We start from the raw sequence: 16,457 nt of genomic DNA on the forward strand, positions 1-16,457 counted from the left end.
AGCTAATATAGACAGATAGAAAGAAGGAAAACTACGATGGTTTGAAGAGGGATATGGAGCTGCTTTACAAAATAGTCATCTTATCAGACATCCACAAATGTCACTGTTTGCAGCATACCTTTGACCAGTTCAACACATCCCTTATCTAGTCTCTGATATAAACAGGAAGAGTGGAGTGGAGTGCAGATGATGCACAAACTGATTCACCACACAAATCAAAATGAAGCAGCAGGCTGGAGATGGTTCTCTTCCCTTGTTACACAATGTCACCAAGTTCAGACCAAAGAGAGTTTCATCTTGATCAATAGAAAAGAGTCTTCATATAGACACCAGTGTGATGTCCTGTTCTATTGTGTTACTGGCTAAGCAACATTAACAGGCACTTGGCTAGGCTGTGGTGCTGGAGACCCGCTGTTGATGGATTGCTGAGGAATAGCAGCTGGTTCCATTTTGCTGATGTGTGTTATGAAACGTAGACGGAGTTTCAAAGACGGTCTTAAATTGCAAATAATTTTCTCTACCTATAAAAAACAAAACAAAACAAGACCCCTCAGGATACATCTACACTGCAGCTGGGAGTATGCTTCCCAGTGCAGGCAAATGGACATGCACTAGCTCTTCTCAAGCTAATGCGCTAAACACAGTGGTATAGCTGGGGGATAGCAAGGGCAGCGGCTTGGCTAGTCACTAAAGTACATTCCCGGGGGGGCTGGGCAGGTTTGTACTCAGGCAACTCACTTGAGCAGCCACTTGTGCTACCCTGGCTACACTGGTAGCGCATCCGTCTTCCCACGCTGGGAAGTACGTTCCCAGCTGTAGTTTAGACGTACCCACAAATGCTGAAAAATGTATTATCAAAACACAAAGTAATTTGACACATTTTAACTCAAGAGAAGAATGATACCCTAGAACAATACGGCAAGACAGATTTATCGTAAATGCTACCTAAATGAATCTCTGAATTTCATCAGTTCTCATCCCAAAACCTCCTCGGTCTAGGACTCAACCAAAACCGTGCAAAATTCATTCAGGAAACATAACGCTTATCTGGACTTTACACTTTGTTACAAAATAGAAACCTGGATCAGGTTTCAGTAAAAGATTAATTAAAGTTCAAGAACCCTTTTGGTGAACATGGGATGTTTTATGCTTTTGCAACAAAACCAGATGAAATTTGGTTATTTAATTTGAACCTAAAGCTCAAAGTAAAACTCAGAAGGTGTGGATTGAAACAGCACAAAAATCTAAACATAAATGCTTATGAATCAAACACACTGACATTTATATAGCAGCACTCCTATTGCCATCTCATAAAGAAAATCAAACTCTAGTCACAATTTCCCTGTGGTCTGAAATCTGTCTCAAAATCTAGCCTACAGCTTCTAACTGAGAAAAACTGTACCAGTAATTGATTGGGAATGTACACAGCTGTGAAGGGTTCTGTGATCTTTTTACATTTAAGATCATACACAAAAAGAGATCATGGTACAAATTGTTAGATTAAATGTAACCTTGCTTTTAGCTTCAAGGTATATTGTTCACTTACTTGATCTTTTACGCTGTCCCCAGTAAACATGTACTTCATATGATACAAGAAATCACATATGGGATCCATGTAGTTCAGATGTGTACTGCATTGGTCCACATCCAGAAGCATTTCATAAAATGCCACCCCAATCTGTTTTCACACATAAAAACCAAATGAAAATAAAAAGTTGAAAACATTTGCTGTCTGGATTTACACGCTATATTTTTAAGTTTATTCTTTTGTGGAGGAGAAATACATTTATTATGTGCATCTTCTACTTATCTGAACTTCCTGTTAAACATTTGCTTTCGTGTGAAAGAAGTCTGACAACTCTAAGGTTATGTCTATACCAGGGGTGGCCAACCTGAGCCTGAGAAGGAGCCAGAATTTACCAATGTACATTGCCAAAGAGCCACAGTAATACGACAGCAGCCCCCTATTAGCTCCCCACATCTTGCTTCCAGCGCCTCCCACCCACCAGCAGCCCCGCCGATCAGCGCCTCCTCCTCCCTCCCCACACCTCCTGATCAGCTGTTTTGTGGCGTGCAGGAGGCTCTGGGGGGGAGTGGGAGGAGCGAGGGCACGCCAGGCTCAGGGGAGGGGGTGGGAAGGGGTGGAGTGGGGGACGGACCTGTGGCAGAGCCAGGGGTTGAGCAGTGAACACCCCCGGCTCATTGGAAAGTTGGTGCCTGTAGCTCCAGCCCCGGAGTCGGTGCCTATACAAGGAGCCTCATATTAACTTCTGAAGAGACGCATGTGGCTCCGGAGCTACAGGTTGGCCACCCTGGTCTACACTATGAACCAGCAGTGTGATTCCCCTGCGCATGTACATATACTCACGCAAGCTCTCATTGAGCTAGCATGAGTACAAACAGGCAGCGGCAGTAGAGGCACGGTTGTGCCGAATACATACCGACCAGCTTCACGTGGGTTTGTACTAGGCACGGCTCAGCTGTGCCTACGCTGCCCTACCTGTGGTACCACAGCTACACTGCTATTTGTACTCGTACTAGCTCGATGAGAGCTGGCACGAGTATGCGTACATGAGCAAGGGAATCACATTCCTAGCTCACAGCATACATGTAGCCTAACTGGCCCCACGGCGCCTCACTTTGGAAATCAGAATAATTTAATAACCTTCCTAAAAATCTGAATTATGGTAGTTTTATTTATGTAGTCTGATACCCAATGCTTTTAATCAGATTTTTACTAGGTTCAGAGTTAGCAAACTATTCCTCTTCAGCAAAGTACCGCACAAACTTAAGTCTCATTGACTGAAACAGACTTTAAGCATGTGCTTATGTGATTTGCTGGAGTCCTAGAGAGTGCTATGCTAATACAGAAAAAGATTTTAAAGTCTCCTATTAGTTGATGGACATAAACTAATGCTAATTAATGAACAGTGGTACCTAAAGCTGGGAAACATCTGGGTTTGCTTGTTTTTTAATATATTCTTTTAACTGTTCATGAATTCTCCATGAACAGATCATGATTTGAAAGAATGTTTGTTTGTATTTATTAAACAAATGTTTTGTGCAAACATGTTTCAGCCTAGGAGTATTTAACATTTGATCTCTATGATTAGTCAGCTAAGTCAAAAGGTATTTGTTCCCTATTTGGGAGGCAGAGGATAAAGTGAATACATCATTGGGACTTTGATTCTCTCAGGAACAGAGTGAGAATTTTATGGAGAAGTAATGAGATGGTCAGTGGATTAAAGCGACTAAGAAATTTTAAGTCTTTTCTCTTTACTTTTCTAGACGAGCATTATATTCTTGCTCTGCATACGGAATACAGATATAAAAAATCTATTTTCTTCCTGACTGAGGGAAGAGAGAAAGAAGCCACTGGAGGCAATATTTAGTGGCTGTGTACAGTATACAGCACTCAGAAGTGTGCTAGGTGCTTTATAGAAATGTATAAAAAGATGCTCTTTCCTGCCCTGAATAGTTTATTTTTCCTTTTTTTTTTTAATTCTTCAATCTTTTTGCTGTAAAATTTAGCAAATTATTGCTGGCATATGATGGAATTTGTTGCAGTGTTGTCTTTCTATTGTGATATGTGTTATTTAAAGAAATGTAAAGGGTCGCCTGCAGCACAGAATATGATTTTTTGTGGTTTTGTAAGTCTAAAGGAATAAAATTAAACCCAAAAGACAGCATAAGGTAATAGGTGAGAGTTACAAAGAAATGGGAGAAATAAGGAGCAAGATTATAAATACACAATAACAAGGTCACATGATTACTTAGCTATATTATACATACACTTATTCCATCATATGTTCACACATTACATCCAAAAATATCAAAAGAATATTAAAGTTGCATAGTCAAACACTCCTAAATGTCATGCCAAGATAGGAAATTTGCCTCCCTTGCAGGTATGCAGGCCTAATGTTCTTTTAACGAAGAAATTACATTAAAAAAACAATGGTCTTTTAAAAAAGACAAACTAAAAAAACCCCCGAAAGTTGCCTTATGTGGAGTCATACTGATCCCCAACTTGGATCATCAGCAGGGTTTTGATCTTAAGTTCCACAGCACAGACCGAGTGGAGATAACAGAGTAACTGGTAGCCATAGTCAGTTGCTAGTCTCTATGTAGACCAGCCACTAGAGGGAGATAAGATACACACTATTTCCTGACAACAGAGGAACTTAAAGACTCAGGTTTCCTGAGAGGAGTATTCTCTAGTAGTTAAAGACCTCTCTGCCCTTGTGTCCCCAGGCTGTTTGTCCCACCTCTGTTCCTATTCATCCCCTCATTTGTGTCTATATACTCCCCCCTCTCTTTTCTCCTCCTTCCCCATTGCTGCTCTTCACTCCATCAGCTTCTGGCACCAACCCCTGGCTCCTACCCCGTTCTGCTGTCCTCCCCATCCTCTGGGTCCTGCAATTCCCTCCCTCCCTCTCTCTCTCTCTCTGCCCTACCCCTCCTGCAGTCCAATCAGGGTAGATCTTCCTCATCCTCCATGCTCCTGGGATACCACCAAGGGGAGCACTGAGAATCTTCAGAGAATTTAGCTGCTACAGTCTCTACTTAGCATGTCAAAGCTGGGAATTTTCAGGGGCTTATAACTTGGCCAAATTTGGGAAAATTTCACGTGGATGGCAAGATGCATCCATGACACTAAGGTGACTCCCCTGCCAAATTTCAAGCATTTATTCCAAAACATGAAAGTAATGAAACAATTGCAAGATTTATACTTAAAAAAAAAACACATGGGTACATGCTCAGAAACAATGGAACCATTTTAATTAAAACTTTACAAAAATATTCAACCCGAGGCAGATACCCATCATGAAAAATTTCAACTTGAATGGCTGAAGTTTGGCAAAGTTGTACGCAACTGAAAAAGGTTCTTATAATTAGGTCCCTACCAAATTCATGGCCACAAAAAACGCATCACGGACCGTGAAATCTGGTCTCCCTCCTGTGAAATCTTGTCTTTTGTGTGCTTTTACCCTCTACTATACAGATTTCACAGGGGAGACCAGTGTTTCTCAAATTGGGGGTCCTAACCCAAAAGGGAGTTACAGGGGGGTCGCAGTATTGCCACCCTTACTTCTGCGCTGCCTTCAGAGCTGGGTGGCTGGAGAGCGGCGGCTGTTTGCCGGATGCCCAGCTCTGAAGGCAGTGCCCCACCGATGCAGCGCAGAAGTAAGGGTGGCAATACCATACCATGCCATCCTTACTTCTGCGCTGCTGCTGGCAGTGGCTCTGCCTTCCGAGCTGGGCTCCCAGCCAGGAACCGCCGCTCTCCAGCTGCCCAGCTCTGAAGGCAGCGCCCCGCCAGCAGCTGCGCAGAAGTAAGGGTAGCAGTACCATAATACTCCCTACAATAACCTTGCGACCCCCCCCCCACAACTTCTTTTTGGCTCAGGATCCCTACAATTACAACACCGTGAAATTTCAGATTTAAATAGGTGAAATCATGAAATTTACGATTTTTAAAATCCTATGACCGTGAAATTGACCAAAATGGACCATGAATTTGGTAGGGCCTTACTTACAATGGAGAGCATTAGGTAACCTTAACTACAGCTTTAACTAGCGCAACCAGTCCTGTCTATAATTTATTATGCATACACTGCAAGAGTGATAAAATGTGTGTATATATTTGACCCTGATGTTTAATTACTTTAAATGCTAAGTTCTTTCTATACTAAAAAGTAATAAACTTTTAATAAGCGGGTGGGTTATCTCCCTTCAAGTAGCGAGCACCATGAAAGCAGAGGGTTCTTTTCTCACAGAGCTCATTGCAGGACTGGGGCTTTAATTTCAAAGATTTCCCCAGCTTTTGAGTTTCAAAGACCACACAGAATTAGACTGTAAAAGCCAGGACAAGAGCTATATTTTACCTCTATCATACATCGTGTCCTCTCTTGCTGAAACCGCTGTAGAAAAGGACCAACAAGGTGGTAAACATAAAGTAACTGGAATTCTGTCTTCACTATGGGTATCAAGACTTCAGTGAGGAATCTGCAGTAGTTCAAACAGGACACATCACTATTTTGTACATTTATCTTACGTTAAAGTAGCCATGCCACCAAAATCAACACCATTTTTCAACATTCAATATTATCGTCACTCATTACTCTCAGACATTTATGACTGCATTTGGGGTTTTCCTGCTCTACCTCAGACTGGTTGGGAGTGACAGCATTTTGCTATGGTGGAAATACAGTCAAAGTGTTTCATTCTCCCCTAAAACCTAAACTTGAGTGCTCATGTTAAAAATGACTGAACACTTGCTGAATAACACTCATAGAACCATACTCAGTATGTCAGCACAACTAGCCGTAGGGACCATGACTGAGCTATGAATGGTTCACACAGCCCCAAGGACTAGAAGCTGCATAGGCTCACCCAAGATCAGCCTGGAGAATGAAAGGGAGAGTCAAATGCAGGCCTCTTAGGTAGTGACACTGGCACTAAGTCACTGAATAGGGTCACCTAATTGTGACTAGTACCTCATGCCATCTCCCACTTACGTAGATAATGATAAATCCAGGACAGAATATTAAAAGATGAACTGAAAAGCTAAAATGAAAGCTGAGTTAAAGCCCCCACACATGCTCTGAACGCTCCCATTAAAAGGCAGCATAGAAATACATTTTAACTAAACTTTTAATAAACTGCAAGGTATGAAATGCTACAGCTTCCTGGCTTGCTAAGGACATCTCCAAGTGTATCACTGCAATGTCTATTAATTTACAAAGAACTTCCCCCACTGGCTACAAATGCTACATACAAAGATTCAAAACAAAATTACGCAGAGCTGATCATAATGGATGGCATTAAGCAAGTGTATTGCCACTGCCAGTATAAGCTGTAGCCAAACTGTAATGAGTAAGAAAAAACCAAACACAAGCTAAATGAGATAAAATATGCTTTACATCATATCCTGAAGGCTACCAAACACTGGTGGAGAGCCTAAAGATACAGATAAAAGAGACAAGAACCAGCTTAAAAACCAAAAAACCCTACCATCACCCATGTTTTAGAGGATTTTTTGATTACTTGTTCTGATTTGCTTTCTCTCTCCGCCACACACTTCCTTGTGTACATATTGAACATATTGTTTTGCTGTACACAGTACAGAAGGGGTGTCAAAAGTGTACTTTAAATGATCAGTTACCCATTATACATACTTTGGAATGAGGGAAAGTTGGCCAATGCTAGAATGGTGCCACACGGCATGTTAGGATGACCTGACAGCAAGTGTGAAAAATCTGGACAGGGGGTGGAGGGTAATAGGAGCCTATTTAAGAAAAAGACCCAAAAATCGGGACTGTCCCTATAAAATCGGGACATCTGGTCACCCTACGGCATGTGCCAATGCTAAAGTGTAGCTACAGCTCATCTCAGAGTAAGACTGATGGCAAGCTGTGAAGTCAAAGAGCTGGAATGGGCAACCAACCCATGTTTCTGATGTCAAGCTAGGACTGTTGATAACACTTACAATTCCATCATGGAGGACAATCCAGTATGGCTCCTGGCAAAACAAAAAACCCCAAATGATTTTTATTCTTTTAACTTTTAGAAGAAAAGAGAATACTTTCTCCCCCACCTCCCTCAGATTACTGTAAATTATTAAAAATATTTATATAACATTCTTAATTTACCCAAATGCTTTACCTACCCATTTCCTGACAAAGATCTTAATATCTAAATAAGACAAGATACCACCAGTCCAGGAGAGAGAGAGCATGGGGATTGTTAATGAAAGGAAGGGTGGAGGGACTGTTTGAAAATATGGAATTTAAAGAGTGATCTGAAGCAGAAAAGAATGGCAGTTGGTGGAAGAAGATCGGGGAACTGTTCCAGGCATAGGAACAATACAAGGCACAAGCTAAGAACATAAGAACGGCCATACTGGATCAGACCAATGGTCCATCTTGCCCAGTATCCCGTCTTCCAACAGTGGCCAATGCCAGGTGCTTCAGAAGGAATGAACAGAACAGGTAATCATCAAGTGATCCATCCCTTGTCGTCCACTCCCAGCTTCTGGCAAACAGAGGCTAGGGATAATGATGGGAAAAGGAGACAAAGGGAGGTGTTAAGGTAGGAGACTGTAAGGAGCAAAGAAAACAGAGATGCAGGAACTTGTAGATGAAGATGAGAAGCTTACATTTTTTACAATGAGAAATAGGAAGACAATGGAGGGTTTCAAAGTGATGCGTGATGTAACTGGGCAGGGTGTGGAAATAACTTTGGTAGATCAAGTGGAAAGGGGACCGGAGCAGAAAAGGGGTGAAAAAAGGAAATTAAATCAAAAATATTCATCAGTGTTGAAGCTGAGTCATCAAACACTAAAACTCAGTATCTTCAAAAGATGAAAATTTCTACTAGAACAATTTAAACTCAGTTATACATATTTTCTATTCTTGTTTTCCTTGTTACATTTTACACTTCCTTTCTATGATTTATTCCTATTCCATTATGCTCAATAAAGCTATATGGGATGTGCAGAGTTAATGTTACATCAGACTTCTTATCTTAGAGAATTTTCTGACTTCATTCTCAAGCTTAAACACTGCACAAGAAATGTTTTGTAGTTAATGTATAGCAAAACTTTATTTTCCCCACAAGGTACCGAGGAAACAAGATTGTGAAAAATCCAGTTTTCGCGCTCTCTCTCTCCCCAGTCCCACAGTGGGTTTGGTCAGACAATGAAGGACAAAGCACAGGTGTTTCATAAGCTTCCCAGTGGCTTTTGGAACTACTCCAGGTGCATCACAAAGAAACTAGTCGCACTAATCCCTCACAGAGATTACCACCTATATCAGCTTTTATGGAAGAATGCATTCTCTTCTCTGTTCAGAAATTTTTAAAATATATACAGACTCACTGGTAAGGCTGTGATAATCAGTCCAATAGCATTCATCCAAGCTGTGATATTCTCTCTTGGCACCAGAGGCTGACTACAAATACAGAGGGGGAAAAAAAGTCTGAAGTTATATAAAATTTCTCAGGACATTTGATGTATTTATGATGAATGAAATATATTCCTAGAGAAATTATAGACATTTTGTCTTAAGAAAAAGCTATATATACAAACACGTGACTATGTGGTTTATTTAACTGGTTAGTTGAGTACCACATTGACACTGCATGGAAAACTTTTTAAACAATTTTGTTCCTGTAGCATGTTTTCTTTTAAGGTATTTTCATTAGAGGCATTTGTATGAATAAAGTCTTCACAGTGATATCGGTTCCTTTGATGACTCATTTCCCCATGGTCCCAAAGCCTGCATCAAGGCAACCTTCCTTGGCTGAGAAAGGTGGGAAAGGAATCCTTTCTTTCAACTTATCATGACCACTTAGAGATGGCCGTCTGAGTCACTGATTAAATGCAAGGTGCTTCGTCCCTTTACAACTCTTTCAGTACCTGCTGGCCCAAAAAGCAAGTCACTGAGCTTAGGAATGAAGTCCAAATGTCTCATGTGGCAACACAGAATGAGATCTGTAAAATGCAGTTCCATTATCACATGGCAAAAATGAAAATTATGATAACAGATATTAAATGCATATAAAAATATAAACTATGATACACTTTTGGACCTCAAGCATCCTACCAATTTTTCTGCTTTCCCTCCCCTGCAGTCAAAGATCTTTTGTTACAGGAGCTGATGGCCCTCCCCCTCTGGATGAGTGCTACACATGCCTCCTTTGCCCTCCTGTTAACGCCTATGAACACACTGGACAAGTTGCTGACAAATGTACGGTACTTCCACCATCTCTCCCACATGAAGCTGAGTCTCAGTCAACACCAGCATCGGGATCTAAGGTATAGGTATTCACCACACGCATTTTTTGTTCTTGGCTCTTAGAATGATATCCAACACCATATTACTGCTCGCCTCCCAAAGAGATCAATATATAAAACAACGTTTAAGAAAAGGAAGTTTCAGAACCAGTGAGCAATTTGTAACCACTGTACTGCTTTTTGTAGAGAGCAGTTCTGTAAGTCCAACATACCTCTTTAACACAACATTTAGAAGTGCATTGCCCACATCCTTTCCTGGAACAGCCAAAGCCATGAGTTCAACACAGGTAACATGAAGAGCATGGGCAGCTGGGTTAGGAAACTCATTGAATCGCCAGTCGCAGTTTGGAAATGGACCAGGCGACTTGCCAGCCATAGGTAACAATGATTAAGGAAAACAACAAATTCCCACATGGGGACTGGTAAGACGCAAACAATGTAGTTCTGCATGTACAAACTGTATTTAACACAAAATATATCTAATACACAAACAAAAAAATAGAGTCCCACAAATTCCTGATAATACGTGCATGTATTTTTTATAACAGACACACACACGACAGTACTGAATGAAACTAATGGCCACAGTCAACCAAAGGCACATATTTAAGATGATAAGTCAGTTATTGGAAAGCATTTTTAAAATAAATATCTAGAGAAATATCTGTATATATAGAAACACATACATACACACAATACAACAGATACTTTTCTGACAGGAAGATTTATTGGGTTTGGGCCATGTCAGAGTCCATTTACACTAAACCTAAGATATTTTGTTTATTAGAAAAATGGTGAAAATTTTCTACACTATTAATAATCTGTTTTGAAGTATATTATTAAATGTAAACATACTACTCAAATTAGAATTTTTCAGGTGGCAACATTGAAAAAAATTAAACTCTTGAATAGACAAAGAACAAATAACAATGACTATCTGATTGCCACTGTTCCAGATCAACAACACAAAGTGCTTTTTTATACTTATAGGACAGTGGAATCACTAGCATCATTAGATGCTTAAAACATATGTAAACTAGGGGTTTATATGCTTTTAGTTTCCCTTAATCAGAGAGACAAGTCCAGCTCTCCCGAAGTTGGACATCTCAGCATAGTAGGGGAAATGGTGGAGCTGTGGGAGGAGGATAACAAATGTGCACAGAGAACTAGCCAACTTCTCAGCAGGTTGGCATTAGAGAAAAGGGGAAGAGGATGACCAGGGAGAGTCAGGGCAGGTCTACACTATGGGGCTAACTCGACCTAAGTTACGCAACTCGACCCAAGTACATGAATAACGTAGCTGGAGTCGACGTACCTTAGGTCGACTTATTGCGGTATTTACACCACGCTGGGTTGACAGAAGAAACTCTCCCGCTGACTTACTTTATGCTTCTCGTTCCGGTGGAGTACCGGAGTTGACAGGAGAGTGATCAGTGGTCGATTTAGTGGGTCTAGATCGACCCCCGGTGGATCGATCGTTGCGCGTCGATCCCCCAGTAAGTGGAGACAAGCTCTCAGTCTTGCAGTATTTCAACTGTATGGAGCATAACTAAACTCTGGTGAACTAAAACTACAATACTGATAATCTTCCTTAAGCACAAATCATTATAAAAAGGATATTGTCTACTAGTCTTCCAATCAGTTTGCAATAATAAGTGTTATCGGGGATCCACGGATTATCTTCTCGTACATTCATAGCAGACTTGATATAAGTGTCACTTAGACACCAGCCTTGTGGTCGATTATCTTTGAGAGAACCAATGATGGCATGGACGAGCTTCCACTTGAGGTTTGTGCACTCTCTGAGATGCCTCTCATAATAATAAAGAGTATTGTACAGGTATGTCACTGGATGGTCAGCCAACAAAAAACCCCCAGAAACACTGTAGCATCGCACTTAATTTTATATTGGTAATAGTAAGCTTATGCAAAATTAAGGGTGATGTAAAAACAGATACACCAAGTTGAAATGCCCCATGTTTTTATCGTTACTGTACCACTATGTTAAATGAAACTGGACAAAAAGATTATTTAAAAGGAGGTCAAAACCAATATTTCTATGTTTGTGATATTGCTTAAAATATTATTTACAAATAAGTAAACTCCTCCTACAGGGCCTCTCTATATACACAGCATTAGAGAGCATCTCATGGGGAGACCTTGACAAGAAACAAGGAGTAGAAAGAACAAGACTGACACTGTTGTCAGGGCTGGCTCCAGGCACCAGCTTAACAAGCAAGTGCTTGGGGCGGCCAAGGGAGAGGGGCGGCACCTGCGGCAATTCGGGGGCGGCAGGTCCCTCACTCCCTCTAGGAGCGAAGGACCTGCCGCTGAACTGCCGCCGCCGATCGCGGCTTTTTTTTTTTTTTTTTGGCTTGGGGCGGCAGAAATGCTGGAGCCGGCCCTGACTGTTGTGCCATTATTACAACATGGTTTGTGTCATACGCAACATGATTACAACCAAGTTAAAAAACTGTGTTTGAACCCTGCTGAGAAGGAAGAGACTGGATAGAGTGGGTAGCGTTGAATAAGGTTTTTGCTAACAAGGTTTACTATATTAAAGCCCATACAACACTGAAACAGCTAGATCAGTGTTCAAAAAGAGTCAGTCATTATGGTTCTGCTAGTAAACCAAGTTACTCTTCAAAACAGACAGACAGTTAGCTAATAAGGTTTGGTTTCCCATCGTGGACAGGACTTTACTGATATGCACCACGACGAAGAATCTGTAGTGATTGTATTGCAAGTATAAAGAGCTAATGGGCTTGAAGAGCTTACCATGGAATTTGTATAAGCCTCCTAGATGATCCAGTAGAGTTTCCAGGGATTTGGACACTGGAAGCAATTCCAGAAATCTGTGGATTACAATGTCAAATACTGGCAGGAAGCGGAGGCACACATTTCCGAAGTAGATGGGTAGGTACTGGGGTTGGATCTGAACAGGAGGGTTGACCTGTTCTGCCAACCCTTCAAAATACAGCTTAATGCAATGTTAAGGTTGCAAAAATCGAGCAAATAAGTCAGAAAATGCCAAAAATCCCTTCCCCATTCAAACTTTCACTCTCTTGGATTTTTTGATATTACAATTGTACTAATTCTCCAGTCAGTCTCCAGACTAGATCTGAATTTCCAAAGTAAAAAATAAAACCAGGGGGAAAAAAAGCTTTTAACTCTCTCCTATCCAAAACACTCACCCAAACCTTTCAGGCCTTTATAAATCATAAAAAGGCAAAAAAGGACACAAAAGCCAAGTTTTCTTTTGATTTGCAGATCGCGTTTCAGAATGTTTCTTCCACAACATTAACTTTAGCCCTGTTGTACATTCCAATATATATTTATGGTGTGCATTAGTACATGAGCATTTAAATTTAATAAGGAAAACTAAAATGGAAAATACATATGTGCAAGTTAACTGACTTAACATTGTAGAATAAACTAACTTCAGAATTCCTGATGTTTAGTTCTTGATTTCAGAATGTTAGTATTGCATTAATGCTAGCTGTTGGCCCCTGAGTGGCATCTCTCTATTTGGAGGAAGATGATTTAATCCACTTTCACGTAGATTATCCCTTATTTGACAAATTCACTCTTCCCTGTCATATGTGTTGCTCTTGCTAGAGTCAAAATCAGAGCCCTGTTGAGTTCTTCTGACTCTGCTGAAAGAACTGTTCTAGGGTCACTAAGGAAATGAGTAAATTGTGGTTGGACCTCAGAGCTGCCCAACGCTGTCATTAGCCTTAGAGCAGTGCTCTCAACACTAAAGAAGAGAAAGAAAAAAGTTAGACTGGTTAGGGGAAAAATAAAGACACTGCTACTTAGGGTGACCAGATGTCCCGATTTTATAGGGACAGTCCAGATTTTTGGGTCTTTTTCTTATATAGGCTCCTATTACCCCCCACCCCTGTCCCAATTTTTCACACTTGCTGTCTGGTCACCCTACTGCTACTATAAAACTGAAAAACAATAGTACTCCTTGTCATTTCTTACCTTTTTGCTTCATATCATAGAATCATAGAATGTCAGGGTTGGAAGGGACCTCAGGAGGTCATCTAGTCCACCCCCCTGCTCAAAGCAGAACCAATCCCCAGACAGATTTTTGCCCCAAATCCCTAAATGGTCCCCTCAAGGATTGAATTTACAACCCTGGGTTTAGCAGGCCAATGCTCAAACCACTGAGCTATCCCTAATTATACAATGTATATAATTGTTTTTAAAACAGTTTTAGTATGGAAAGAACAATGTCTGGGGATTGTGCTTTTTGGTGGCTAGGGCCAAGAATTTTAGGTGATCGGTGATTTTGGATGCCTCCATCTTTGGGTTTTAAGAAAGTGCTGAGCACATACCTTCTGAAAAAGGGCAAGAACTCTCCAGTTGGGCACCCAAAAATCTTTTTTTTTTTTTTTTTTTTTAAATATTTGAGAATCTTGGTCCAAAGATCTGAAGTCATTATTTAAAGAGACAAATGTGGTATAGGAAGTTGCAAAGCCAACTTCTTCATTTACAGTGTGTGGAAGCAAAAAAAAAAAAACGGTCAGAAAAAAACTGCAATGCATGACAGTTTGTTAGCAAGAGTCAGGCTAACTGTAGCCCTGATAACGCAAGATTTGTAAAACCAAGAATTGTGTAAGGCGGGTAAAAAAGTACTGTGTAAGAAGTTATTGTAACCTTGTATAAATAAGGTGTAAAAAATATTGTATGTTGGCAAAAGTCAAAACAATTAAAAAATAAAATATCAAAATGGCTTATGTATAACAAAATGCAGCTGTCCCTCATTATTTTCTGTAATAAAAGGTATAAATGCTTATTGTAATTAGGTATCAGAGAGAGAGACCTGCTTAGCTCTCTCCCTCTGCACAATTGTAAAAGTTAATAAAGCTTCTGACTTGCTGCACCCAAACAAAAGAGTGAGAACTCAGTTTTTCTCTGACAAGTGCCAGATAGTAATTATACTGTTTTGAATTAAAATCTCGGGGGGAGGGGAAGGAGGGGATGGAGAAGGGAAATAAACTATTGCTTTTCATTTGAGGTGCATTATTTTAAGTTCTTCACTGGTTCAGTTACAGCTAGTTTTCTCACTTGGTAGTTAGAAGCAATTTAAGAGATATTGTCATTGTATCATCTAAATTTACTGAAACACCTACAATGCAGAGTCCAATTGTTTCATTTCTAGTTGTGTACCTCTAGTTCCATGTTGACAGGTCTCTGCCATGATCTTATCTTTCAAGAGACATGCAAAAGTTCATAATAACTGAAGGAGTAAGGCTTGGAAATAAACACTCCTCCACTTTCCTGTCCCCCTCACTTTTTCCTTTCTCTCTCAACAGAGATGGGTAATTACTAAGCAGCTTACAGTTGTATTTGGGCTAAGAGATCAGAATGTAGTCAGAAGGACTTCCTTGGTACCAACTGAGAAAACTGATCTGGACAAAGGGACTTGATGCTTAACAGCTCATACCCTTCCCTAGGGTTTGGCTTTATTAACAAAGACCTTTCAACAATTAAGTTCAACTCAAGCCTTTTCCCCACACTTGACTGCACCTCGAGCTTCTACCACAGGACTCCCAGTGGAGCTGGTTGGGGATTTTTTGATGAAAGCCCTACCGTCAAGTAAACATTAACCCCGCCCTTTGACCCCTTAATCCCCGCCCACCTGCCACCAGAAGTCCCTCCACTGGGGGTATTACTTCTGGAGTCAAGCCAGACACATGACCGGAAGCAAGGTGTGTCATGTGACCCCTCTAAGAACTCCTCTCACTGCCCTCTACCAATTCGGATGGGTTTTGGCTGCAGCGGGCCGCCCTGAGAGCAGATTTCACCAAAATAGGGCAGGTTCTGGGGCGGGATAAACTGCCCAGAAGAGGGTCATGTGAACCCTCTAACAACTCCTCCCACTTCCCTCTGCCAATCAGAGCGCAGCACAATCACCCCATAAGTCTCAGAGCCGGGCAAAAGAGGCCATCTCATACCAAGCACGCGTATTTTAGAAATCGTGGAAAGGCTGAGAGGAAACATGGACTCTGTCACCACCCCCATGAGAACTTCAGACTTTGTTTTAGCCCTGAGGGTCTTTGATCATCCACGGAGAAAGCGCTACATCAGTGACAGTTCTGAGGAGGAGGAGGAAGCGGCCGGGGGGAGCCCTTTGGCCCAGCCGTTGATGGACACGCCGGAACCTGAACCCGAAACCCAACTGCTTGTGAGACATCCCGATGAACGTGGTGGCCTCTCGTCATCCACCCGCTTGGAGGTGGAAGGCGATCATGACTCGGGGGAGTCACCGGTGGACAAGGTGAATGGAAAAGACGTCGCTTAGGTAAATGAATGATTTAGAAGTAACGTTAGAGGATTTGTATGTGTGCAGTGGGGTTAGGAACCGGGGTTGTGTAAATCTAAAAACAAGCAGTGGGAACTTACACTTGTTTCTTTTCTAAAAATCTCTCGACAGCTCGACGATGCCTTTCTAGAGGACCTGGAGGCTCTGGACAGCGTTGCATCAAGCAGCGAAGATGAACCGGGCCCACCTTGTTTTTGCTCAACGCCGATACAAATTGTTGAAGAGGACTCCGAGGATGATGGCTATGAGTTTAGGAGGAGGCTTGGCATGGAGCTAACTGAGCCAGTGCCATGTCGTGAGCGTAAAAAAGTCATGCGGACTATT

The 16,457-nt window shown here is 41.3% G+C and overlaps 1 pseudogene; it reads right to left on the reverse strand.

Moving 5' to 3' along the window:
- Window positions 1–347: 347 nt before the first annotated feature.
- LOC135876233 (mediator of RNA polymerase II transcription subunit 23-like) lies at window positions 348–14,989 on the reverse strand (annotated as a pseudogene).
- Window positions 14,990–16,457: the final 1,468 nt, after the last annotated feature.

Source organism: Emys orbicularis, chromosome 3, assembly GCF_028017835.1.
Source record: "Emys orbicularis isolate rEmyOrb1 chromosome 3, rEmyOrb1.hap1, whole genome shotgun sequence".
Taxonomy (NCBI): domain Eukaryota; kingdom Metazoa; phylum Chordata; order Testudines; family Emydidae; genus Emys; species Emys orbicularis.